Raw genomic sequence first — 27,192 nt, 5'->3', positions numbered from 1 at the left:
TATTAAATTAATTATCATAATGTAGCATCCCGGAATTTTAGTAGTAGTGGTAGTAGTGGTAGTGGCCGTGGCCGTGGTCGTGGTCGTGGTCGTGGTAGTGGTAGTGGTGGTGGTAGTGGTAGTGGTAGTGGTAGTGGTACTAGTACTGGTACTGGTACTGGTTGTAGAGTCCAAGAACTTTACTTAGCTAATTGTTTAGTAGTATTATAGTATGTATAGTATTATCTTTGTTACTGTGGATTTTTGGTTCAGACCGGGAATTATTTGGACACTCATAGTAGTACTTATAGGTTTTCTAAGTTTAATCTATAGTTTAAGAATATTAAGTATAACCTAAGGTTTGATCAATGTGACTGATATTAAGGATTATATTTATTATACTATAAGGTTTAGATATCAACCAATAGGATTTTAAGCACATGTTATGAATGGTGATTAAGGATTAAGTATTTTTTAGGATTAAATTTAATAAGGAGTAAAGTTTGAATGTTATAGGGTCAGTCAGCAGCTTTGAGTACGTTGAGGGCTTAGTCAAGGTTGTTTACTCCATTCAAACTTAGCTAAAAATGTGTAATTTCGTGTTTAAATATTCAGCGTGTGCCGATATATCGCAGCTATAGGGGCCGATATATCACAGCACGTAGATACGGAAAACACGAATCGATGCACGGTTGCCTCGGGAACAATGGTCCAGGCGATATATAGCCTCCTCCAGCATAAATTCAAATACTTTTGAATTCTTTTCCTTTCAGCCATTCAAACTCCTCCATAAGTCCAGCATCTTTTGAACGAGTCTTCAGCCTCTGCTGAACGATTATTCAAATGATTTTCACCTAAAAAGCCATTATTTTTATTCAAGTAAAATCAAGATACTTTCTTTCCCAAACTCTATAAATAGGACCTAGTACCCAGCCATTATTCACCTTTTACTCTAAGTTCAGAAGCTGCTGGTGCTAAGTGAGTGTGAGAGTGTAAACACCTGGTTTGGGAAAATCATAAGCTTAAACATCATAAGCTTATCAAACACTTTGGGAAGTGAGGTTCTATAGTATTTCGGTTGAGGTGTAGATTGGTCTTTCAAGTCTTTGAGGTAACCAAAACTCTAGTTCATTTCTGTATTATGTTATTTTTTCTCATAGTCTTCTACTCAATCTCTAACCTTAATCTTCATTTTGGTTAGGGAATCTAAGTTCTTGAGCACATAAGTTTCGGTAAGCATGATTCTCAAATGGTTTAGTCTTCCCATTTTCCTTTTCATCTCTTTTCTTCTTTCAACTCACTCTTGTTCATTATGGTATTAGGAGTGTTCCAAAAAGTCCCAACTCAGTCCACATATCCCGGTAACTTTGGTAAGGAAAATAGGCTAGAATCAATATGTTATATGCTTATGTTATCTTATGTTTTATGTTGTTAAATGTGTTATGGTATGTATGCATGTATGTTTGTAGGCTTGGGCATATGACCCATATGACTAACAAGACCCCAAATGGGTTATGGGCATATGACCTACTTAGCTAGTAGGACCCCACTAATCCCATGGGCATATGCTTGTTTAGTCTATGGGACCCCAAGTAATAATGGCCATTATAATAAGTGTATGTTATATGTATTATGTTAAGTCTTTATGTTTCTTATGAAATTTATGTGTATGACTATGTGTTAGATTTTTCCTTGCTGGGCATTAGGCTCATTCCTTTTTGTTTTATGTGCAGGAAAATAAGCTTTAGAGGCGGTAAGATTCGTGACGCTTAGAGGATGTGTATCGATGGTGAATGGAGTCAAGGGGCCGAGCGTTATTCGATTTGAGGATGTAGTTTCTGTTTTATGTCTTTTTACATGTATTTTCCGCACCATTTATGTAATGTCTTTTATTTTAAATCATGTTTTGTTTTTAAAGACAATGGGATCCCATATCCTTCTTAGTTTTCTATTTATTTGTAAGTAACTCCTATTTTACAAGTTACTCAATAAAATTATGGTATTTTCGTAAAAATGTAAGTTTTATGTATAGTTTCGTTAATGGTCCAAATAGTCTAGATTAGTGGGTCATTACACTGGTACTGGTACTGGTACTGGTACTGGTACTGGTATTGGTAGTAGTGGTAGTAGTGGTTGTGGTAGTGGTAGAGGTAGAGGTAGTGGTGGTGGTAGTAGTAGTAGTAGTAGTGGTGGTGGTGGTGGTGGTGGTGGTGGTGGTGGTGGTGGTGGTGGTGGTAGTGGTTGTGGTAGTGGTGGTAGTAGTGGTAGAGGTGGTGGTAGTGGTAGTGGTAGTGGTAGTGGTAATGGTAGTGGTAGTGGTAGTAATAGTAGTAGTAGTAGTAGTAGTAGTAGTTATGGATATTGGTCAAAGCTGGGATTTAGTTAGAAACTCGTAGAAATAGTTATGGATTATATAAGTTTAACCTATGGTTTAGAAAAAATAATTTTATCATAAGGTTTGATTAATATAGCTGGTCCTAGAATTATTTATTATAACCTAAGGTTTAGATAGAATAATTAAGAGCGTGACACTTGTCACATGTATGTTTATTAAGGAATTAAGGATTTTAGATGATTAAATTTATTAAAGGATAGATCTAGAAGGTCTAGAACCTTCCCTCATCTGTTAGGATCACGTTTTACTCAGTCAAAGTGGTTTAAACAAATTCAAGTGTGCTGAAAGTGTGCAAAATCGTGTTTGAAATATCATCGTATGTTGATATATCGCAGCTATAAGGGTCGATATATCGCCTATATTGATATGGAAAACACGTCGACTTCGCACGAACGAAACCACGAACCCTCGGAAATATGGTGTAGGCGATATATCGCCTATATGAGGCGATATATTGGCTCTAGTAGTCATTTTTTAATTTCGTAGAATTCTGAACTAGAAACAACCCTCAACAACTTTGACTCGTTCCTGAACGTCTTTGACCGAGTTCTGGGCATCTGTTGAACAAATAATTCAAATTTATTCAATTTTTAATCATTTATTTATTCATTGAAATGGGAGCTAGTTTCACTCCTTGAACTCTATAAATAGGACCCTTCACTCAACCATTTTATTCATCATTCAAGCACAGTTCAAAGCCTCCAAGCTGCTAAGTTCGTTCTAGGGAGAAACACTAGGGTTTTGGGGTTAAAAGCTTTTCAATCTAAGCTTTTCTAAACACTTGGGAAGTAAGTTTTTGTGTGATTTCGGTGTTCAAGGTATAGATCGAGGTTCTAAGATATCCAAGGTATTCATTATCTTCAGGTTTAGTTCACTATAGTTTCTATTATTCTTTCATTTTTCTTCAAATCCTAACTTGTGATAGTGACTTTTGGTTAGGTGTTCAATTTCTTTGAAACATAAAGTTTTCGATAAGTTCTTATCTTGATGGTTTAGATCTTCTCTTTATCTTATTTTCTTTAGGAAACTTATGGTTTCTTATGTCTGGTTTTAGGAGTTTCAATCCCGCTTTTGTCTCAATCCCGCTCGGTGGCAAGTGGAACCTAGGAGCTTCGTGATGTACTCGTGGGGACCATATAGTCGAGGAAGATCAAGCGGACCTATTTTTATTAAAGCATGTTATTTTAAATTTTTATTTAAATGTTGCTCATTTTTGTGTTAAAGACAGTTATTTTATTTTTGTAAAACCATGGATCCATGTATTTATTTTTTTTCAAGTTTTTATTCAATAAAAGAGCAATATTTATGAATTATGATCCGACGTTGTGTTCTCGATAATCTATGAGAAATTAGGGCGTTACATGTGGTATCAGAGCCCATGGCAATATTGGTCTTGAACGTTCACACGAAATACACACGATAGCTACAAAGGACCTACTCGTTACCAAGTAAGTATACACATTGTTTTAAAATTATGTTAGTAATGTTTTTCTTGTGTTATTTTCATAAATTAGCCCAATGGACTCAAGTGTGGTTAGAAAAGTTAAAGCTATAAGAAGAATACCAAACCCTAAGTATGATAATGGATCTGATATGGAGGATTAGTCGTATATAAGAACACATTGTTAAATTTTATTCTATGATGTTTTAGAAATTTTTCACTTGCTTGTAATTTTTTTTTAAAACATGTTATTTTGTTTTTGTTATTATTTCATTGTGTAGTAATTGTTAAGAAACTTTTGGATTCAATTGAAAGTGTAAAGTTTAAATTCCTCTCTTATGGGTTAGCCCATTTGCGAAGGCCCATTTGCTTTGCATTATTAGATTGAATCTCATTAAAATGAATAACAATTAATAAAGCAGGGGTTTAAATTCCTGTCTTTTGGGTCCAAGTGGAAGTTAGGGGGCCTTAGTAGTGGGTATGATACTGAACCCATCCCTCCTCTATGGAAGATTCAATTGTTAAGTCCCATTTAACCAAGTTGGACTTAATTGTAATAGGGTAGTTTTGATAGATAGATGGACCTAATAGATAGTAGTTTAATAGGCTAAGTTGTAACATCTACTTGTTTTGTTTGTCTTAGCTTTTTCAACTTTTCTCTTTTGGGGAAACAAAAAAGACACATGGAGCAGGAACCAAGAAGATCTGAAAGACTAAATGGCCAAGGTCGAGGCAGAGGCCGAGGAAGTGGAAGGGGGCGAGGAAGAGGAGTATCCACCACCCCCACATATGAAGAAATTCCAACAGCCTTGGGAGTGCCAGAAGCACCCAATGTAGTGGAAGAGCTGGCAGCTGCTGCTACTCGAATAAATTTGGAAAGAGAAAATGCCCGTCTTAGGGCAGAGCTAAGGATAAGGGAAGAAGAATTCCAAATAAATTCAGGGCAACAACAACAAGTGGCGCAGCAAGTCATTCCTCTAGCATAATTACTACAGTTGGCAGAACCTTGCTATGAGGCAGTGTATGAACGCTTTAGAAAGCAGCAACCGCCAAACTTTGACGACGGATCTGACCCAATAGAAGCAGAAGAATGGCTTCGATCGGTGGAGTCCATATTAGAACACATGCGGCTAGGAAACGAAGATCGAGTCTGTAATGACCCGACTATTTCTAAGACCTCAGACCATTAAAAACTACAATGACATAGCTACTAATTTGAATACATACATAAGAAATAACATAACTTTATTTAAAACCCAAAATATTGTGCCAAATACAAAATATAGTATTGTTATAAAACATAAAACATAAATCAATTGTTTAAAATACTAACCACGGAAATACATCAAAACATAAAATTAAAGAATTTAAACAACGTCATCCTTGATCGACACGTAGTCCATTCAATCCATTCATCCTCAACACGCATGTCAAGCTGCCACGAATCCTTCATGCCTTCCATATTCATTTTCCTACATCAAGCTAAAAATAAAGGAATGAGCCTAATGCCCAGCAAGGAAAATCTACTAACATCATATATCATAAATTATAAGACTATATCATAAACATATACTATATAACATATGACTATAAAAACGTATATCATATAGGACTACAATATTAATGGCCATTAACTCATTAACATGGCATGTGATAAAACCATCTAGGTCATCTGTCTACTAATCGAGGTAGGTTAGATCACAAGGTAGTATATGATAACCCATCTAGGCCCTTTGTCTACTAATCGAGGTAGGGTAAATCATAACCCTAAACCATGAAAATGATAATAATTCTTGGGGTTTGCTATCTTAGCAAGTCATATGCCCAAGCGACTACAACATAAATTCTTGGGGCTTACTATCTAAGCAAGTCATATGCTCAAGGACTACAAAGCATATTTATACATATACATATCATAGCATAAAACATATCATAACATAAACATATATACACATAAAATCTATCCTATTTTCCTTACCAAAAACTGGGATATTTGGGAACAAGAACGGGATTTGGAACACTCCTAAAACCAACAGTAAAACCATGAGTTTCTAGAGAAAAAGAGATGAAAAGAAAACTAAACCATCCAAGAAGAAAATTACCGAAAAGAACCTTAAGTTTCAAGAAACTTAAACACCTAATCAAGAATCATAAACAAGAGTTAGGGTCTAAAAGAAAATAAAAGAAAACTAAAGAACTATGAAAAACTGAACTTAAGGATAAGAATACCTTGAATGATCTTATAACTTGATTTATACCTCAATATCGAAATAACACTATATCTCACTTCCCAAGTGTTTAGAAAAGCTTAGATTGGAAAAGCTTGTATCCCAAAACCTAAGTGTATCTCTCTATAGTAACCTTAGCAACTTGAAGGCTCTAAAGAATACATGAAGAATGAAGAAAATGGTTGAGTACTAGGTCCTATTTATAGAGTTCAAGGAGTGAAACTAGCCCCTTTTAATTTGAATAAATAAATGAATATAAAATGAAAAAGATTTGAATTTTCGTTCAACAGACGACCAGAACTCGGTCAAAATCGTTCAAAGGCAGGTCTAAGTGGTTAAGGGTATTTTTAAATTTAAAATCCCAAGCTTTCAAAAATATGCACCAGGGGCGATATATCGCTTACCCTGGGCGATATATCGCCTAGACCATTTTCCCCAGCCCTGTTCGTTCATTCGTGCGAAGTCGACGTGTTTTCCTTGTCTTCCGTAGGCGATATATCGGCCCCTAAAGCTGCGATATATCGGCATACGTTGATATATCAAACACATATTTGCACTTTTCAGCATATTATGAATTTATTATACAATTTTGACTGAGTCAAAACGTAATCCTAACAACTACTGGAAGGTTCTAGAGCTTCTAGACCTTTCTTTTAATTAAACTATTCATCAAAATACTTAAATCCTTAATAAACATGATTATGACCAGCAATATTAATCAGAACCTTAGGTTATAATTCTGTAACGCCCTGGATAACGAAGACCGTTACACTGTGTGTTTAAAATAGTGCAAGACTTGCTAATCAAGTCATTCAGACAAAGTGTAGACTCTATACCATTATTAGAGTAGGAATAAAAAGATTTTGGTCACAAACAGGCTATTCTCATTAAAAATGACGGTTTAATACTTGGAGACTCAAAATAGGATTTAGATGTCTTAGTTACAATAAATTCTAGAAATTACAAATAGTTCAAGCCACTCTAATGGCAAAATATACATTTTAGGTTTCCGTTCCTGTACAATTTCTCGACCGTGGCGGCCGAGCAGCTGACGATGTACACCTCGCCCCCAGAGCTCTCCAACTCATGGTCGATTCAGCCTACCCTTGCCTTTACCTGCACCACGTAGCACCCGTGAGCCAAGGCCCAGCAAGAAAGCATAATAACATAGCAAAATCAGCAACACTTATCAAATATTTCACAAAGCTCAACCAAGGATTCAATATTTCATAACATTCATCCAAATAGTGATAATAGTTGTCATCTAGACAGTCAACCAACTATATCCATAACACAATATTCACATGTATAATCAGTAAGTTATCATATCCATCAAATAACATTCAGGGTTGGCGCCCTTAGTCGCACCCTCTATTTAACACACTGTCTTCGGCTCATTAGGGCCGCCCCCAGTGTAATACTCACTGACTCAGGCCAGCTTAACCGAGCCCAATGACAAATAAGCTGCCTCAGCTCCCAGTGGCCGAGCCGCGCCCCAGTGCGCAATATTGATTCCGACACCCTTAGGTCGGTAATCGCGTGTCCCATGGCATAATAACACCATCTCACGACATGATATACAAATGTAGGGAGCTCTTAGTCCCATCGTGTCCACCTGGTTAATCACATTCACATAACAATGCATACAAACATAGGGAACACTTAGTCCCAACCTAGCCACATAATCAGGTGCAGCTTTCTTACCTTTGGCTTTCAAACGAACTAGTTATAAGCGATGTTCCTTGAGCGCGATCCGATCCCCGAGCCCTAGCTTAGCACCTAGTCACAACCAAGATAAAGGTTACCATTAACAATCTTAAATGAGCTTCTAAACCAAGTTCTAGTCCTCGGAACATTGAACTTCACCAAATATGGTAAAAGACTCAACCCCGAGCACCCTAGGTTAAATTCCCAAGCCTAAATTCTCAAAATCCCAAAATCCCTTAAGCGCCGCGGCATGGGCTATCCATGCCGCGGCATGGCCCCTGACAGAACCCTCCATGAGCACAAAAACAGGTAAGGGCCGCGGCATTGCTTGGACCATGCCGCGGCCCGCCCTCCTTCCTCAGCATGCCACAACATCGAAGGGCCGCGGCTCACCAAGAACCATGCCGCGGCCCGACCCTTCGAACCCAGAAAAAACCACCATTTTCAATCTCTAAACCTCACCTAAAACCATCCTAAAGCCCCCAACTCAAAACCAATTAATAATAACAACATTATAATGATTTATACAACACAACCCAACCAAAAATCCAGCCTAAGACTCACCAAAATCCCAACTCCAACTTCTGAAATTTCAAACCTACAAACTCAAAACCAGCCATGAAAACTCTCAAATTCAACCATCAAACTTCAAATTAATCCTTACCTCAGCTGTAGAATCGTTCTAGCATCCAACCAGCTTCAAGCCCTTCAACTCCTCAGGTTCATATCCCTTTATTCCATCCAAAACTCAAACTTAAAAACTATCTCATTAAAACCCAGAAATTCACATCAGAAAACCTTAAAACTTACCTCAATTGACTGGCTTAACTCTGCTAGTTCTTCAAGCTTCAGCAAAGTCCCTAGCCCCAAGCTCCATCCTGAGCTTGCTCTAGAATTCCAGCTCCAAAACCCACAAGAAATGGTGAAGAGATGCCCCAGCCGAATGAGAGAGAGTGAGATATCTAAGTGTTCTGTTTTCCTTTCTTTCCTTCTTCTTTTCTTTTCCTTAAGTTTCTAAGTTTATCTACAACCTCCAGTAACATCAAAAAGCAGAACATAGCCTAACCTTAAGTAAGCCAAATGACCACCTTGCCCTCCCAATAATAACTAAACCTTTAAACATTCTAAGGGCATTTTAGTCATTGCTCCCGATTCCCACTAATTCCTCAAGTGCCTTAAATATTTACCACTTAATTCCCGATACCTAACTAATCTCCAAATATATTCCTCGATGTTAAAAATAGACTCCAATATGCTCACTGAATTCCCGTTTATACCCCTAGGCTCACCCCGAGCCGGGTATAAATCCCCGCCATGACTTTTTCGCTAATTTGCTCACTAGGATCGTCTCAAGTCGTAGATCACAGATATATCCACATAATAATGTGGTCTCAAATTTAGCTTACCAATATATACGCAAGTATGCAATTACGCTCTCAATGAGCCAAATTACCATATTACCCTCACAGCAGAGTATATAGCCCCATGCATGCCTTTATCATCATATAATAATATGACCCACATAACCATGCATATAATCATATAATAGCACAATAAATCAATTATGGCCCTCCCGGCCTCCTAATCAAGGTCCTAAACCTTATTAGGGAATTTGGGTCGTTACAACTATCCCCTCCTTACAGAAATTTCGTCCTCGAAATTTTATCTGAACTACCCGGAACACCACTTCCACATAACTGATTCCAGCTATCCCGGTCATTCCTTGACCCTACCATTTCTAGTGTGTTACCTTAACTCGAGGTACAATCTTATTCCCCAGAATCTCATTCTTTCAATCCCATGATTGAATCGGTCACTCCACATGGATTACCTTCATCTTTATCTGTAGATCCTTATCAATCAACACATGGGTTTCTCCAACCCATGCTCTAATCTTTTAATAATTTCAATGATCCCCTGATCTACCTCCAGATCCAAATACAACATATCACTTATCTCATTCCAACGAAGGGATGATATACAATCCTTCTTATATTCCATTTTATCAAGTGTTCTTCCAATAACTGGATAACTCCCTTTCTCTTTGATTTACCATTAGTCTGTAAATAATAAAACTCATCAGATTCCGATTATCTGTTCATCGCCTTTCTTAATCCTCCCAAGACCTGAGAGTAAGATAAAGTCCTTGTTCAATGAAATTAACTCTGAATTCCATGGAGGCTTACCACCCATCTCGCTCGAAGTTCTGAATACTGGTCAGCTGTTTAAATTATCCTTACTGATAAAAGCAAGTTCTCCCCAGATGCTGATCCATGATGACCCAACCGTCTTGGTAGTCTCTCTGCGATACCTATCACGATATTTCCTTATTCTCATTATAACATACTCAAAGGCTGCGATGCCTATCACGAACTGCTATCAGGTTAAGAATTTTGTTCCTCATTCATTATATTCCTCTCTATCTAGGCCTCCAATACAAAACCTTCAAATTATTATACCTTTTCATAATGTCTGGGCGAGAAGACCAAGAGAATAGTATGAGATTCATCCAGAATTTCCATGTAATTTCGGTGTCCACCAGAGTCCAGATTTGGTCCTTATATCACGATAAACTTATACGTAACACCGTAGAATCCTTAGCTAACTTAATCAAGACTTGCCTTTAATTCCTTTCATCTGGGATTTCCTTAACTGTCGTTCTTGTTCCTGTATACAATAATAATTCCAAGTATCCACTGGCTATTAAGCCTACTAGAAACTCCACCCTAGTTCTAGTCGGATCCTTTAACCAACATCATGCATAGACCATCACTTCCTCCTGTCTTGAAGTGTCAAAGCAACATAGCAACCGTTTCTAATCTGTACAAAGACGTGGAACTCAACCCAACTACATGTACCATCATGCTTGCCTAGGGAAACTCTTACTTCCAAGGCATTCTTCAACCTTAACAAAGTTCTAACCAGAATACATCACTATGCCGTCGATCAAGACAATTACAAGTCCAATTCAGATAATCTTTGGATACTCTTTCCACCTATTTCACAAAACAGTTTGACATTGACCAAACTCTCAACACATAACTCAGCATCCTTAGTGCCCTTATCTAATGTAATAGCAACCTCCTACCTATCCACTTCCCTGATCTCCAACTGGTAATAACCAGGTCAAGATCCCTAACTGCACCCGATCTTTAGCTGGTAACAACCAGATCAAAGATCCTTAACTATTCCTGATCTCTAGTTGGTAATAACCAGATCAAAGATCCTTCCTGAGGAATGTCATCCTACTCAACAATTGAGACCTTAACTCTCACCGCGTTGTTAAAATCATTCAATACAACGTCTTAGATCTAATTCTATCACTGATACCAATCTTATCACCATTCCATCTCTTTACGCAGACGTACTTCTTGACAAATTCCTTGGATACTCATATGGAATCCCACAAACTAATCCAGTCTGTCTTGCCCCACTGATACAATTCAAGTGGTATTCATCATACTAGCTAAAGTTCTAACCTTTCCCTTGCAACAGATTTCCCACTCCAGGTACCAATATTAACCACTGTGAGGATCTCCCCTTTTAAACTCAAGAGTTACTGCTCCTTTCTTACAACCCATCACTGTTCCCCATACTTGACGAACTCTTCATACTCAATATCCTTACGTTATGACTGTCTTCGAGGATACTCCAAGTAGTAGCTGATATGTTCATTGATCTTAGTGTGCTTCCAATCAAATCTCTTCTCTTCCTGTAGCTGAATCTTGAATACCTTTGAAGATCGAAGTTAATACCTTCTGAAGCCTTACCTCTGACCCTGCTGCTTCAGTCGCGATATCATCAGTATAGTAGTCGTTCATGTTCTACCTCTAGCTGGGGAGTGGTTTACCCTATCACCAGTGAATCTGAATACAACCCATCCATGTCATTTTTCTATTCCCTGTCTGTCAGACTTGCCCATGTTATTGAAGTACCAAGCGATTAGGAATCCTTACTGTTAATACATCACACTCCTCTCGGTACAAGTAATAATTCCTGAGATGTCTCTTTCCTTGATCCTTATCTAGTAATAACCAGATCGATAATCAATTCCTGAAGACATTGTCCTGTCTTGTAACGAGGCATTTAAACTCTTCATCCCTAACAGGCAACATCTACAAGTCCCACGACACAATACTCTACCCAATTCACTTATAAGTCGCATACTTCTCCAAGTGACTCAATAATTCCTTAAGCCAACCTAATATCATCCCTCATTGCGTCCCCGATACCAACTCCTTCCATACCCAAGTTCCAAGTTGTGCCCGAAAGCTGCATTCTCATCTACATTCCTATTGACTAATTTAATTCCCATTCAGTCCAATCAATATACTTCAAGAGATACTCATGACTGTCCAGGGTTGTCCCTTATATAACATATTAACTTTCCTCAACAAATACTCATCTGAATCCTTCCTAATAGACGCACAGCACCAAATCCTTTCAGCTCTTTTTCCCAACCACAGCAAAGGCTATCCAATCCACTGGTCACTTCTGAGAAACTAACCTTGGCTTTAAATGAGTACAGTATCCCAGTCTTCCTTGCCTCAATGGCCAACCTGTACACTGAACCCCCTTCCTGTCCAAACCAGGAGCCATAAAACCACCAAAGGTTCTCATTCTTCCAATCACCGAGTAGCCACACTTACTACATTTCCACGAACGAAAATATGATCACCTGTATTCTTTTCATCTTAGATAATGAGGCCCTCTCTCTACTGCCCAAGCACAGACAACCATCTCAGAGTTTAACTCGCAAATAACTTATCATCTCCAACTTCACCCATTTGTACCATAACCCAAAGTGGATCGACCAACCCACCAAACTCGGCAATACATACCACCGCTATCTTGCCACTTTTGACACCCTTTTGCCACAACTACCTAGTACGGCTACTTTGTCCTAATTTATCCTTCTCATGTTACTAAGAACAGGATTAGCCACACCCATTCATTAATTGATTCCTGAACAAACCCAAACCTTCCTCAAAACTAGAGAATAAGACTTCCATACAATAATTCCTGTTTGTTCCTCCTCAGTAACTTGCCTTTTTCATCCATCCAATCCATTCTATCAGACCTCACAGCCTGACTCATATATCAGCAAACATCTGCTACGAATCTCAAGGGCAGGTGGAGGATTCCAACCCCCAACTGTCATCTTCTATCCTTACCAAAACCAAAACTGAATCTGATTGACCATTCTCAATACATACACCCTGAATTAATCTGTCTTCACCGACTAAACTCCTCAGCCCTGGCGTTTATACCCAAAACCATCTCAAGGGCAGATCCAAATAATCATAACAATCAAGCACACATAAAACATATCAAACACCCATATTATGCATAAATTATCAAATTTCTTTATCACTAGATGCGTTCATACCTTTTATGCCCTCCATGCCAATAAACAGGTATAACATATAAGTTCAATTTAAACATATAATAACCCGCAATCCATATATCATCATTATCCATGTATTCATCCACATGCAAGAGCAATGCTAAACAGCATGCCTTAATAGCATCACACAGCAGTCAAGGGCCAGGCCCTATCAGTGTCTCATGCTCCCTATTAATCATACCAATTAATACACCCATATCTCATTCAAGCACTTAAGCATACAATTTCATGTATTCCACTACAAACCCTTGAGTCGAGCTTGTCTTTAGCGGCGAGTGTACATGTCCAGCTAATCTTCAGGAACCCATAAACCCAGACGGCTCTGATACCAAGTTGTAACGCCCTGGATAACCAAGACCGTTACACTGTGTGTTTAAAATAGTGCAAGACTTGCTAATCAAGTCATTCAGACAAAGTGTAGACTCTATACCATTATTAGAGTAGGAATAAAAAGATTTTGGTCACAAACAGGCTATTCTCATTAAAAATGACGGTTTAATACTTGGAGACTCAAAATAGGATTTAGATGTCTTAGTTACAATAAATTCTAGAAATTACAAATAGTTCAAGCCACTCTAATGGCAAAATATACATTTTAGGTTTCCGTTCCTGTACAATTTCTCGACCGTGGCGGCCGAGCAGCTGACGATGTACACCTCGCCCCCAGAGCTCTCCAACTCATGGTCGATTCAGCCTACCCTTGCCTTTACCTGCACCACGTAGCACCCGTGAGCCAAGGCCCAGCAAGAAAGCATAATAACATAGCAAAATCAGCAACACTTATCAAATATTTCACAAAGCTCAACCAAGGATTCAATATTTCATAACATTCATCCAAATAGTGATAATAGTTGTCATCTAGACAGTCAACCAACTATATCCATAACACAATATTCACATGTATAATCAGTAAGTTATCATATCCATCAAATAACATTCAGGGTTGGCGCCCTTAGTCGCACCCTCTATTTAACACACTGTCTTCGGCTCATTAGGGCCGCCCCCAGTGTAATACTCACTGACTCAGGCCAGCTTAACCGAGCCCAGTGACAAATAAGCTGCCTCAGCTCCCAGTGGCCGAGCCGCGCCCCAGTGCGCAATATTGATTCCGACACCCTTAGGTCGGTAATCGCGTGTCCCATGGCATAATAACACCATCTCACGACATGATATACAAATGTAGGGAGCTCTTAGTCCCATCGTGTCCACCTGGTTAATCACATTCACATAACAATGCATACAAACATAGGGAACACTTAGTCCCAACCTAGCCACATAATCAGGTGCAGCTTTCTTACCTTTGGCTTTCAAACGAACTAGTTATAAGCGATGTTCCTTGAGCGCGATCCAATCCCCGAGCCCTAGCTTAGCACCTAGTCACAACCAAGATAAAGGTTACCATTAACAATCTTAAATGAGCTTCTAAACCAAGTTCTAGTCCTCGGAACATTGAACTTCACCAAATATGGTAAAAGACTCAACCCCGAGCACCCTAGGTTAAATTCCCAAGCCTAAATTCTCAAAATCCCAAAATCCCTTAAGCGCCGCGGCATGGGCTATCCATGCCGCGGCATGGCCCCTGACAGAACCCTCCATGAGCACAAAAACAGGTAAGGGCCGCGGCATTGCTTGGACCATGCCGCGGCCCGCCCTCCTTCCTCAGCATGCCACAACATCGAAGGGCCGCGGCTCACCAAGAACCATGCCGCGGCCCGACCCTTCGAACCCAGAAAAAACCACCATTTTCAATCTCTAAACCTCACCTAAAACCATCCTAAAGCCCCCAACTCAAAACCAATTAATAATAACAACATTATAATGATTTATACAACACAACCCAACCAAAAATCCAGCCTAAGACTCACCAAAATCCCAACTCCAACTTCTGAAATTTCAAACCTACAAACTCAAAACCAGCCATGAAAACTCTCAAATTCAACCATCAAACTTCAAATTAATCCTTACCTCAGCTGTAGAATCGTTCTAGCATCCAACCAGCTTCAAGCCCTTCAACTCCTCAGGTTCATATCCCTTTATTCCATCCAAAACTCAAACTTAAAAACTATCTCATTAAAACCCAGAAATTCACATCAGAAAACCTTAAAACTTACCTCAATTGACTGGCTTAACTCTGCTAGTTCTTCAAGCTTCAGCAAAGTCCCTAGCCCCAAGCTCCATCCTGAGCTTGCTCTAGAATTCCAGCTCCAAAACCCACAAGAAATGGTGAAGAGATGCCCCAGCCGAATGAGAGAGAGTGAGATATCTAAGTGTTCTGTTTTCCTTTCTTTCCTTCTTCTTTTCTTTTCCTTAAGTTTCTAAGTTTATCTACAACCTCCAGTAACATCAAAAAGCAGAACATAGCCTAACCTTAAGTAAGCCAAATGACCACCTTGCCCTCCCAATAATAACTAAACCTTTAAACATTCTAAGGGCATTTTAGTCATTGCTCCCGATTCCCACTAATTCCTCAAGTGCCTTAAATATTTACCACTTAATTCCCGATACCTAACTAATCTCCAAATATATTCCTCGATGTTAAAAATAGACTCCAATATGCTCACTGAATTCCCGTTTATACCCCTAGGCTCACCCCGAGCCGGGTATAAATCCCCGCCATGACTTTTTCGCTAATTTGCTCACTAGGATCGTCTCAAGTCGTAGATCACAGATATATCCACATAATAATGTGGTCTCAAATTTAGCTTACCAATATATACGCAAGTATGCAATTACGCTCTCAATGAGCCAAATTACCATATTACCCTCACAGCAGAGTATATAGCCCCATGCATGCCTTTATCATCATATAATAATATGACCCACATAACCATGCATATAATCATATAATAGCACAATAAATCAATTATGGCCCTCCCGGCCTCCTAATCAAGGTCCTAAACCTTATTAGGGAATTTGGGTCGTTACAAATTCTATCTAAACCTTAGGTTATAATAAATAATATTTCCAGGACTAGCAATATTAATCAGACTTTATGTTATAATTAATATTTCTAAACTATAGGTTAAAATTATAAAATCCATAACTATTGCTATGAGTTTCCAACTAAGTCCCGGCTTGTACCAAAATCCACGAAAACTAACATTCTACAAACTACTACTACTATCTAGCTAAGTAAAATTCTGGGATACTACAATTCTCCCCTACTAATAAGAATTTTGTCCCCAAAATTTACTTACCAAACAATTACGAATATCGTGCCAACATGTCTTCCTCCAACTCCCACGTTGCTTCCCGTTCAGAACTATTACTCCATAGGACCTTGACTATCGGAATACTCTTAGACCGTAATTCCTTCATCCCTCTATCTAGGATGCTAACCGGTCGCTCCTCGTAACTCAAGTCGTTCTGGAGTGCTATCGTATCGTACTTGAGGATGTGATATGGGTCTGACACATATCTATGCAGCATCGAGATGTGAAATACATTGTGGCTTTCTGCTAAAGCTGGCAGTAGGCCTAATCTATATGCAACTGTTCCCACCTTGTCCAATATCTCAAAAGGACCTATAAACCGGGGACTAAGCTTGCCTTTCTTCCCAAACCGCTTCACATTTTTCATAGGAGATATCTTTAAGAAGACTTGATCTCCAACTTTGAATTCCACATCACGTTGCTTGGCATCCGCATAACTTTTCTGTCGGCTCTGAGCAGCGAGCATACGCTTTCTAATCAGCGCTACTGCATCCTGAGCTTCTCTAAAAGCTTCGGGTCCAAGAAGTTGTCTTTCTCCTACCTCGTCCCAATGTAACGGCGATCAACACCTCCTTCCATAAAGTAACTCATAGGGTGCCATTCCGATCGTTCACTGGTAGCTATTGTTGTAGGAAAATTCTATCAGTGGAAAATACTTACTCCATGATCCTTCGAAGTCAAGTACACAAGCGCACAATATATCTTATAAAATCTGTATGGTACACTCGGACTGACCGCGGGTCTAAGGATGAAATGTCATACTAAGACTTAACTTGGTACCCATGGCTTGCTGCAAGCTTCCCCAAAATCTTGATGTAAACACCAATCCTCTATCGGATACTATGGTCTTAGGGATTCCATGTAGTCGTACTATTTCTCAAACATAGATGTCTGCGTACTGATCTGCTGTGTACGTAGTCTTGACAGGCAGGAAGTAAGCTGACTTGGTTAGTCTATCTACTACTACCCAAGCCAAGCCGTGATGCTTATTTGTTCGTGGTAATCATGTCATGAAGTCCATGGCTATATCTTCCCACTTCCATTCTGGGATACTAAGCGGTTGTAATAAGCCTGTAGGTCGCTGATGTTCTGCTTTCACTTGCTGGCATACTAAGCATTTAGACACATATTCTGCTACGTCTTTCTTCATTCCTGGCCACCATTACAATGCCTTAAGGTCGTGAGTCATCTTGGTCGACCCTGGGTGAACTGAGTAGGGAGTATTGTGTGCCTCTTCTAAAATCTTCATCTTAATTCCATAGTCATTCGGCACACATACCCGACCTTTATATCCCAAGAACCCCTGTCCTGATAAAGAGAGATCTGTGGCCTTGCCTTTTTTGACTGCAGCTATGTGAGATACTAATGTGTCATCATGCCCTTGCCTGATCCGTATATCTTCTAACAAATTTGAGTGGAGGGACAAGTTAGCCAGTTTACCAATGACTACTTCTATTCCAGCATTGATCAGCTCTTGCTGAAGCGACCTTTCTATTCCAGATATTGCTGCTAGATTCCCGTAACTCTTTCTGCTTAGCGCATCAGCAACTACGTTTGCTTTTCCTAGGTGGTATTGGATTTCGCAGTCATAATCCTTTACTAGTTCTAACCACCTGCGCTGCCTCATGTTTGAGCTCCTTCTGCGTGAAGAAATACTTTAAGCTCTTGTGGTCCATATAAATCTCACACCATTCTCCATAAAGATAGTGGCGCCAGATTTTCAATGCGAAGACCACCGTTGCCAACTCCATGTCATGCGTTGGATAACATTGCTCATATTCCTTCAGCTGCCTTGAGGCGTAGGCTATCATTTTGTCATTTTGCATCAGCACATAACCCAAACCTTGCTTCGACACGTCACAGTAGACTACAAACTTGTCGTTGGGTGTCGGTACATAAAGTACTGGTGCGGAGCATAGCTTGTCCTTAAGTAACTAGAAGCTCTCTTCACATCTATCCGTCCAGTTGAACTTTTGATGTTTCTGGGTCAGGTTGGTAAGTGGAGTGGCTATCTTAGAAAAACCTTCTACAAACCTCCGATAATAGCCTGCTAGCCTGAGAAAACTTCTAACCTCTGACGCATTCTTAGGTCTTGGCCAATCCTTCACAGCCTCTACCTTAGCTGGGTCTACTGCAACTCCGTCGTTGGATACTATGTGGCTGAGGAACGCTACTTGCACAAGCCAAAATTCGTACTTCTTGAACTTGGCATAAAGTTGATGCTCCTTCAATCGTAGCATGGTCTTTCTTAAATATTCCTCTTGCTCAACTTCATCCTTGGAGTACACCAAAATATCGTCGATGAACACTACAACGAATTTGTCCAAGTAATCCTTGAAGACCCGATTCATTAAATCTATAAATGCGGCTGGAGCGTTGGTAAGATCAAAAGACATAACTAGAAACTCATAATGTCCATATCGAGTTCTAAAAGTTGTCTTAGGAATATCCTCTTCTTGTACCTTAAGCTGGTGATACCCTGACCGTAGATAAATCTTTGAAAACACGGTCGCTCCTTGAAGTTGATCAAACAAGTCATCAATCCGGGGTAGCAGGTACTTATTCTTAATTGTCACCTTATTCAGCTCGCGGTAATCTATACACATCCATATGCTTCCGTCCTTCTTCTTCACAAATAAAACTGGTGCTCCCCATGGTGAATGGCTTGGTTTAATGAAACCCAAGTCTAAGAGTTCTTGTAGCTGCGTCTTCAACTCCTTGAGTTTGGTAGGTGTCATCCGGTATGGTTCCTTTGAGATAGGCTCAGTTCCCAGTACTAGCTCGATTGTGAAGTCAATTTCTCGAGTCAGCGGCAACCCTGGTAAGTCGTCAGGAAATACTTCTGGGAATTCCTTTATAATGTGGACGTCTCCAACCTTAAGTGGTGTTTCCTTTACCACATCTATGATGATGGCTAAGAATGCATGACATCCTTTCTCTATCATCCTCTGAACTTTGAGAGATGAAATAAGCGGTGTTCTTAGTCCTAAAACCTTTCCCATAAAACATAGTCTCTGACCGTCAGGAGTTTCGAACATCACTTGCTTGCATCTACAATCGATGGTTGCGCCATGCCTTGCTAGCCAATCCATGCCCAGTATTACGTCGAAGTCTTTGGTCTCTAGCTCTATCAACTCTCCTTCTAATTCTACGTCCTCGATTTTGATCGGTACGCCTCGTACTATCCGTGATGATAGGACTACTTCACCCGAAGGCAATTTTGTCACAAACCTAGTTCTAAATTTTTCACAACGTTTGTCTAATTTCTCCATCATTCTTAATGAGATATACGAGTGTGTTGCTCCCGAATCAAATAATACTGAACATATATTATCGAGGATAGGAATTTGATATGTGACCACTTTGTTACTAGCATCAGCTTCTCCCAAGGAATAAGAAGCTGACGGTGGTCAAAATCAAAAAGTCGACAAGAACGAAAATATGACGGTGGTCAAAATCAAAAAGTCCACAAGAAGAATAAGACTGCATCAGAAAGTAACAGGAATAAGAAGCCCTATGTGGAATATCCCCAGTGCCCTATATGCAAGAGGAAGCATTCAAGAGAATGTCGATATAAGACGAAAGGTTGTTTCAATTGTGGAGAAGAAGGACACATTAAAAAGGATTTCCCAAATATGAAAGACCAAAAGAAAGATGACAAGCTTGTGCCAGCCAGAGTTTTTTCTCTTACTAGAGGTGAAGCAGAAACTAGTAATACAGTGGTAACAGGTCAGTTCACTATCTCTGGTAAACTATGCAATGTTTTATTCAATTCGGGAGCTACACATGTAATGACCCACTAATCTAGACTTTTTGGACCATTAACGAAACTATACATAAAACTTACATTTTTGCGGAAATACCATAATTTTATTGAGTAACTTGTAAAAATAAGAGTTACTTACAAAATAGAATACTAAGAAGGATATGGGATCCCATTGTCTTTAAAAACAAAACATGATTTAAAATAAAAAGGCATTACATAAATAGTGCGGAAAATACATGTAAAAAGACATAAGACAAAAACTACATCCTCGAATCGAATAACGCTCGGCTCCTTGACTCCATTCACCATCGATACACATCCTCTAAGCGTCACGAATCTTACCGCCTCTAAAGCTATTTTCCTGCACATAAAAACAGAAAGGAATGAGCCTAATGCCCAGTAAGGAAAATCTAACACATAGTCATACACATAAATTTCATAATAAACGTAAAGACATATCATAACACTTAATACATACACTTATTATAATGGCCATTATTACTTGGGGTCCCATAGACTAAACAAGCTTATGCCCATGAGATTAGTGGGGTCCTACTAGCTAAGTAGGCATATGCCCATAATCTTTTTGGGGTCTTGTTAGTCAAATAGGGCATAAGCCCAAGCCTACAAACATACATATTCATAACACATTTAATAACATAAATCATAAGATAACATAAGCATATAACATATTAATTCTAGCCTATTTTCCTTACCAAAGCTACCGGGATATGTGAACTGAGTTGGGACTTTTTGGAACACTCCTAAAACCATAATGAACAAGAGTGAGTCTAAAGAAGGAAAAGAGATGAAATGAAAGGGATGGAAAGACTAAACCTTTGAAAAACATGCTTACCGAAACTTATGTGCTCAAGAGCTTAGATTTCCTAACCAAAATAAGAATGAGGTTAGGAAACTCAGTAGAAGGCTATGAGAAAGAAAATAACATAAAACAATGAGCTAGAGTTTTGGTTTACCTCAAAGACCAATCTACGCCACAACCAAAATACTATAGAATCTCACTTCCCAAAGTGTTTGATAAGCTTATGATGTTTAAGCTTATGATTTCCCCAACCCAGGTGTTTAACTCTCACACTCTCCTAGCACTTGCAGCTTCTGAACTTATAGTAAAAGGTGAATAATGGCTGGGTACTAGGTCCTATTTATAGAGTTTTGGAATGAAAGTATCTTGATTTTACTTGAATAAAAATAATGGCTTTTTAGGTGAAAATCATTTGAATAATCGTTCAGCAGAGGCTGAAGACTCGCTCAAAAGATGCTGGACTTATGAAGGAGTTTGAATGGCTGAAGGAAAAAGAATTCAAAAGTGTTTGAAAACATGCTGGTGGAGGCGATATATCGCCTGGACCACTGTTCCTAAGGCGACCGTGCATCGATTCGTGTTTTCCGTATCTACGTGCTGCGATATATCGCCCCCTATAGCTGCGATATATCGGCATACGCTGAATATTTAAACACGAAATTACACAATTTTAGCTAAGTTTGAATGGGGTAAACAGCCTTGACTAAGCCCTCAACGTATTCAAAGCTGCTGACTGACCCTATAACATTCAAACTTTACTCCTTATTAAATTTAATCCTCAAAAATACTTAATCCTTAATCACCATTCATAACATGTGCTTAAAATCCTATTGGTTGATATCTAAACCTTATAGTATAATAAATATAATCCTTAATATCAGTCACATTAATCAAACCTTAGGTTAACTTAATATTCTTAAACTATAGATTAAACTTAGAAAATCTATAAGTACTACTATGAGTGTCCAAATAATTCCCGGTCTGAACCAAAAATCCACAGTTACAAAGATAATGCTATAAATACTATCATACTATTATCTATCTTAGCTAAGTAAAGTTCTTGGACTCTACAACACATTCCTTTGTCTCTATGATTATGATTGATAGCTTAGATAAACCATGCGAACTTTTAGAGATAAGTTTGTCACGGAGTTACCCTCGGGTGAAAGAATTCTATCTAGTAGAGGGATGCGTAGTGTTGTAGTTAGAATCGATTGAAGAGAATTACCAGTAGACTTGATTGAGTTAGACCTTAAGGGTTATGATGTAATTTTATGCATGGACTGGTTAGCAAAATATGGGGCAACGATAGACTGTAAGGGTAAGGCAGTCAACTTTCAAACAGAAGGCAGAGAGCAGTTCACCTTCAAAGGAGAAGTTTCCCGAACTCGCATACCGATAATCTAATCTCTCAAAGCTCAACAATTAATTAATAGTGGTTGCCAAGCATTTCTAGCCAGTGTAGTGGAGAATTCATGAGAAACGAAGCTCAAACTAAAGGATGTACATATTGTATGCAAATTTCCTGAGGTGCTTCCAGAAGATCTACTGGGATTACCTCCGAGTAGGGAAATCGAGTTTGAAATAGAATTGGCACCAGAGACGACACCAATTTTGAAAGCTCCCTATAGAATGGCGCCTAACGAGTTAAAGGAGTTAAAGATACAACTGCAGGAGCTTCTAGATAAGGGTTTCATCCGACCGAGCTATTCACCTTGGGGAGCACCAGTGCTTTTTGTCAAAAAGAAGGACGGGAGTATGAGGATGTGCATCGACTATCAAGAACTAAAGAAAGTGAAGATCAAGAACAAATACCCTTTGCCTCGAATACATGATATTTTTTATCAACTACAAGGATCTACGGTATTCTCGAAGATAGATTTGCAGTCGGGGTATCATCAGCTAAGAGTATGAGAAGAAGATATCCCAAAGATGGCTTTTCGAACTAGATATGGACACTACGAATTTCTAGTAATGTCTTTTGGATTAACGAACGCACCTGCCACATTCATGGATCTTATGAACCGAGTATTTAAGGACTACCTAGATAAGTTCATTGCGGTATTTATAGATGACATATTGATATACTAAAAGACGAAATCCGAACATGAAGAGCACCTACGACTGATGTTGGGATGACTCAAAAGTCATCAATTATACACTAAGAATAAGAAGTGCAAATTCAGGCTAAAGAAGGTGGCATTACTAGGACACATTGTGTCTAAAAATGGCGTATAAGTGGATCCAGCCAAGATCGAAGTAGTGAAGGATTGGCCCAAACCCAAGAGTGCCACGAAGGTGAGAAGTTTTCTGGGATTGGCAGGATACTATAGACGATTTGTTGAAGGGTTCTCCAGAATAGCTACACCCTTAACAAATTTGACACGAAAGCAACATAAATTTTTATGGATGGAGAAATTTGAAGAAAGCTTCCAAACGTTAAAGGACAAGCTCATATCAGCCCCAGTTCTATGTGTCCCAAACGATAAGGGAAAGTTTGTAGTGTATTGTGATGCATCGAAGCAGGGACTTGGATGCGTTTTGATGAAAGACAAAAGAGCGGTCGCTTATGCCTCGAGACAGCTAAAGGAGTACGAGCAGCAATATCCGACCCATGACTTAGAATTGGCAGCGGTGGTTTTCGCTCTAAAGATTTGGAGGCACTATCTGTGCGGAGAAAAGTGTGAAATCTATACGGACCACAAAAGTCTAAAGTACTTATTTACGCAAAAGGAGCTCAATATGAGGCAATGGAGATGGCTGGAGTTAGTAAAGGACTATGATTGTGAGATCTTGTATCATCCGGGAAAGGCTAATGTCGTGGCAGACGCACTTAGTAGGCGGAGTTACGAGAGCTTATCAACACTTAAGGGGATAGCTCAACACTTACAAGATGATATTAAGAGGTCCGGAATCGAGCTAATAACTGGACAACTAGCTGACCTCACAATCAAGTCAACTCTAATGGAGGAAATAAAGGAGAAACAACAAGAGGATGAGTTTCTTCTTAAGATGAAGGTAGCACTACAAAGCTCAGAGAATGTTGATTTCTCCTTGACAAAAGAAGCCATGATACGATATAGGAACCAAGTATGTGTGCCAAAAAATGGAGGATTAAGAGAAAGTATTATGAAGGAAGTGCACACTACTCCGTATTCACTTCACCTGAGATCAACCAAGATGTACAACGATGTCAAGACAATATACTGGTGGCTGGGGATGAAGAAAGACATAGCAGAATTTGTAGCAAAATGCCTTACATGTCAACAAGTTAAGGTTGAACATCAAAGACCCACAACCATTAGAGATTCCCGAATGGAAATGGGAAGATATAGCGATGGACTTCGTGACGGGACTACCAAGGACCACCAAGCAACATGACTTTGTTTGGGTAATAATAGATGGACTCACAAAATCTGCTCACTTCTTACAAGTAAGAACAGTTTATAACGTTGAGCAGTACGCTGAGCTTTACGTGGCGAAGATAGTAAGACTACATGGAGTTCCAAAGATGATAGTCTCTGATAGAGGATCAGTTTTGACATCAAAATTCTAGGAAGGTCTACAGCGTGCAATGGGCACCAAGTTAAAACTAAGTACGACATTTCACCCTCAAACTGGTGGTCACTCAGAACGTACCATACAAATATTAGAAGATATGTTGAGGGCGTGTGCTTTAGACTTCTCAGGATCATGGAGCAAGTATCTTCCATTGATAGAATTCTCTTACAACAACAGTTATCAGGCAACGATAGGCATGGCACCTTATGAGATGCTATATGGACGGAAATGTCGATCACCACTTCATTGGGATGAGGTTGGTGAAAGACAATATTTAGGACCTTAGGCTGTAAGAGAAGCAACTGAGGCAGTCGAAAAGATAAGACAACGAATGATTGCCGCTCAAAGTCGCCAGAAGAGCAATGCCGACGCTAAGAGGCGAAATGTTGAGTTTTCAGTAAGCGATCAAGTTTTTCTCAAAGTTTCTCTGATGAAGGGGATTATGCGTTTCAGAAAGAAAGGAAAGTTAAGCCCGAGCTTTATAGGTCCTTTTGAGATATTGGATAAAGTAGGGCATGTAGCATATCAGTTGGCTTTACTGCCATCATTAGCTGAAACGCATAACATTTTTTATGTATCGATGTTGAGAAAATATATATCAGATCCATCCCATGTGCTCGATTACAAGGCTCTGGATTTAAAACAAGATTTCAGTTATGAAGAACGGTCAATACGCGTTCTAGAATGGGGAACTAGGGAGTTAAGGTCCAAACGTGTCCTTATGGTTAAATTCTTGTGGAGCAATAGCACTGAAAGAGAGGCCACATGGGAATTGGAGGAATATATAAGGGAGCGGTATCCCGAGATGTTTGGTAAGTAAATTTCGAGAACGAAATTCTTTTAAGTAGGGGAGAATTGTAGTGTCCCAGAATTTTACTTAGCTAGTAGAAGTAGTAGCAGCAACAACTACAGTAGTAGTAGTAGTAGTAATAGTAGTAGTAGCTGTAGAATTTTAGATTTCGTGGATATTGGTCAAAGCCGGGATTTAGTTAGAAACTCATAGAAATAGTTATGGATTTTATAAGTTAATTTTATCATAAGGTTTGATTAATATAGCTGGTCCTAGAAATATTATTTATTATAACCTAAGGTTTAAATATAGTAATTAAGAGTGTGACACTTGTCACATGTATGTTTATTAAGAAATTAAGGATTTTAGATGATTAAATTTATTAAAGGATAGATTTAGAAGGTTTAGAACCTTCCCTCATCTATTAGGATCACGTTTTACTCAGTCAAAGTGGTTAAAATAAATTCATGTGTGCTGAAAGTGAAGAAAAACATGTTTGAAATATCATCGTATGCCGATATATCACAGCTATAGGGTCGATATATCGCCTATATTGATACGGAAAACACATCGAATTCACACGAACGAAACCACGAACCCTCAGAAATATGGTGTAGGCGATATATCGGCTCCAGTAGTCATTTTTTAATTTTCGTAGAATTCTGAACTAGAAACAACCCTCAACAACTTTAACTCATTCCTGAACGTCTTTGACCGAGTTCTGGGCATCTGTTGAATAGATAATTCAAATTTATTCAATTTTTAATCATTTATTTATTCATTGAAATGGGAGTTAGTTTCACTCCTTGAACTCCATAAATAGGACCCCTTCACTCAACCATTTTATTCATCATTCAAGCACAGTTCAGAGCCTCCAAGGTGCTAAGTTCGTTCTAGGGAGAAACACTAGGGTTTTGGGGTTAAAATCTTTTCAATCTAAGCTTTTCTAAATACTTGGGAAGTAAGATTTTGTGTGATTTCGGTGTTCAAGGTATAGATCGTGGTTCTAAGCTATCCAAGGTTTTCATTATCTTCAGGTTTAGTTCACTATAGTTTCTATTATTCTTTCATTTTTCTTCAAATCCTAACTTGTGATAGTGACTTTTGGTTAGGTGTTCAATTTCTTTGAAACATAAAGTTTTCAGTAAGTTCTTATCTCGATGGTTTAGATCTTCTCTTTATCTTATTTTCTTAGGAAACTTATGGTTTCTTATGTCTGTATTTAGGAGTTTCAATCCTGCTATTGTCTACAATATTCTAGTTTTTGGTAAGGAAAATTAGGTAGTTTAGTATTATGACCTAGTTTATGTAGTTTATGATATAGTTAATGTTTGTACGACCTAACATTTCAGGTACAATAAAGGGGTAAGTGTGTCTTGACCTAAGGTGTCCAATGATGTATGACGGACTTATGTCCGGTAGGCTCGATTGGCAAAACTTTATGACGGACCTAAGTGATGTCTGGTGTATGAAGAAATTTTGTTCGGGGCTTAATTGCCACCCCCTTGTATAAGCACTTATCTTTTTATTATATCTGACTTGTTATTATGACCTATAGTTACGATTATAACTTATGACCCATAGTTACGATTATGATTATGACTTATGACCTATGATTTATGATCTATGACTTATGATTTATGGCTATGACTTAGATTGTGATTTATGATATGACCCAGGGTTTATTGTTGTATGATTAGCATAAATAAGTTTTGGTATGACTTTGGTAAAAAAATTTATATGTTTGATTATATGATTATATGACTAACTCTTGTTTGTAATTTCCTTACTGGGCTTAGAAGCTCACCCCTTATGATATTGTTGTGCATAAAATCAATGATAAAAAGGGCGGTGGCGAGTGGAACATAGGAGCTTCGTGATGT

The sequence above is a fragment of the Humulus lupulus genome, chromosome 4, assembly GCF_963169125.1.
Source record: "Humulus lupulus chromosome 4, drHumLupu1.1, whole genome shotgun sequence".
In the NCBI taxonomy this organism is placed as follows: domain Eukaryota; kingdom Viridiplantae; phylum Streptophyta; class Magnoliopsida; order Rosales; family Cannabaceae; genus Humulus; species Humulus lupulus.
This window is presented reverse-complemented; position numbering follows the sequence as displayed.